Source organism: Brienomyrus brachyistius, chromosome 12, assembly GCF_023856365.1.
Source record: "Brienomyrus brachyistius isolate T26 chromosome 12, BBRACH_0.4, whole genome shotgun sequence".
In the NCBI taxonomy this organism is placed as follows: Eukaryota; Metazoa; Chordata; class Actinopteri; order Osteoglossiformes; family Mormyridae; genus Brienomyrus; species Brienomyrus brachyistius.
The window spans coordinates 26,812,311-26,814,413 of NC_064544.1; the positions used below are offsets into that span (position 1 = coordinate 26,812,311).

General features: G+C 43.2%; 1 long non-coding RNA gene across 1 annotated transcript; it reads left to right on the forward strand.

Moving 5' to 3' along the window:
- The first annotated feature begins 616 nt into the window (after positions 1-616).
- On the forward strand, positions 617-1,832 carry LOC125705377 (uncharacterized). Its single transcript, XR_007381493.1, has 2 exons — positions 617-1,127; positions 1,779-1,832. It is a non-coding gene; the product is annotated as an uncharacterized LOC125705377 (long non-coding RNA).
- The last annotated feature ends 271 nt before the right edge of the window (positions 1,833-2,103 follow it).

Sequence of the window (2,103 nt, forward strand, 5' to 3'; positions counted from 1 at the left end):
GGTCTGGTCAGATCCTGGGACCAATTTTATTGGTGCAAGAGCCTTGCTGGTGGATCTGTATGCCTTCTTGCAGAGCCAAGATACATTGAGCTTGGAGGAGTACGCTGTAAAGAATGGGACAAGCTGGATCTGGAGAGTGCTCCCTGCTGACTCGCCACATCGAAATGGGGCTGCTGAAGCGGCTGTAAGAATTACCAAGAGAGCTCTTCAAGGACTGGGCAAGTCAGCAAATCTTACCTTCAATGAGTTCCTTACGGCCCTCCATTTGGCGGCGAACCTGGCTAATGAGAGGCCTATCGATGCAAGAGTCCAAAGTCGAGAGGGTCGCATTCAGTATGTAACACCAAATACGCTTCTCCTAGGTCGAGCATCCCACAGTGGGGACTCCAGGTCCTTCAATTTTAACGACTACCCCTACAAGCGGCTCAGGGAGATCCAGAGCCAAGTTAGTGACTTTTGGAAAGCATGGTGTCAGCTTGCTGGGCCAAACCTCTTCATTAGAGCTAAATGGCATACCACAGAGAGAAATGTTGCTGTAGGGGATGTCGTGTGGCTTTGTGATCAAAACTCCCTGCGAGGACAATTTAGACTTGGCCGAGTTGTCTCTGTGGCACCAGATTCAAAGGGCATCGTGAGAGATGTTGAAATTCTTGTTGTGCCTGGGGGCTGTGTGTTGGTCCAGCCTCAGAAGCCTGAAATCCAGCACTTAGCCTCTGGCGACGGGAAGGAAAAGCCTATTGGAGTGGTATTGCGCAGGGATGTCCGGCGACTTGTAGTCCTGTTGCCTGTGGAGGAGCAGGAAAATTAAAACTCTTTAGGGTCTATATTCGCCTTGAAGTTCTCCAACCTTTCTGTTCAAGAACAAAAAGGTTGAGTGGGAGGTGTTGCGATGAACGTCATTCCAGCAAGTGGTTACGTCGTTCACGCAAGTGGTCATGCGGAACCAAAGTTTACTCACCTGTGTGCACCCGAGGGGAAGGCATTAACGGACGCACCTGCTCTTTATTTGGGATAAAGTCGGCAAAACGCATTGGTAGCGCGACAAGCAAAGGGTCAAATCTACACCAAGTGCTTCTGGAACTGTGCTGTGATTGTGTACTGAAAAGTAGACTCTGAACGGACAGCCGGTAAGACCATGAACCATGCGTGTTGGAGACTTTGTTGCAAATGTTATTTGTAGCAAGCACTACCTGTTGCGAGTGGGGTTTATTTCTTAATAGGGTGCGCTAATGAGGCATTGAGGCGCTGGTGCTGGCTTGTAACATTATATGAGTTGTGGTATTTGACTGTATTAGGAATAAATGGTGTGCTGTAAGTGTCTCAATGACAATATGTGGAATGCTGTTTTATTGATTCAGATGTTTGCATTAATGCGGTTTAAAAGGGGGGTTTCTATTTTTAGTTTATCTAAAAGTTAAATATTAAATTGCTAAAAAGAAAAAAAAGTATTAAGGGTGAACTTTCCTTTTAATAATTCATATGGGCAGAAGTGTTAAACCTATTGTTCGATTGTCTAATTGGTTAGCTTTTCATTGCAATTTATTGCGTTGAGTAACTCATTTATGTGTTTCCCCAGTGGTTTGATTTTAAACTTTGATGTTTGGAGGAATTTTATTCAGAACAAGTTATGTATAATTGTGTGGAAATTTAAAGCTGAGATTGGTCATTTATTGTATATTTTGTGGGTATGTATATATATATATATATGTGCATTTAAAGTAAAATTTTGTGTTTGCTCATAAGATAGATTGGTGAAAGTTGGTGTTTTGTGGTTTAAGGTTTTTCACCTGTAAATGCCTGGCTTGAGGAAAGCGAAGATAAAATAAAAAAGGGATAAAGAGTCCAAAAAGAAGGCCTGGTTATTCTGAGTGAAATCCAGTTATATGTTCAGTTTTGGTACATCCCTATCAAGTGAGGGGTAAAGCACAGTAAGAATTGTGATCACTTGACAGTGAAAAACCGCTGTAAGTTGGTTTATGAAGCTTCAACTAAGCCTGCCCACTTAAGCTCCTGTCTAATAGCTGCCAAGGCAAGCCCAGTACCTCCCATTTAGAGTTCACCAAAGTTTAGAATGGCCTAGTCAAAGTCTCTGAAGCAATTAAA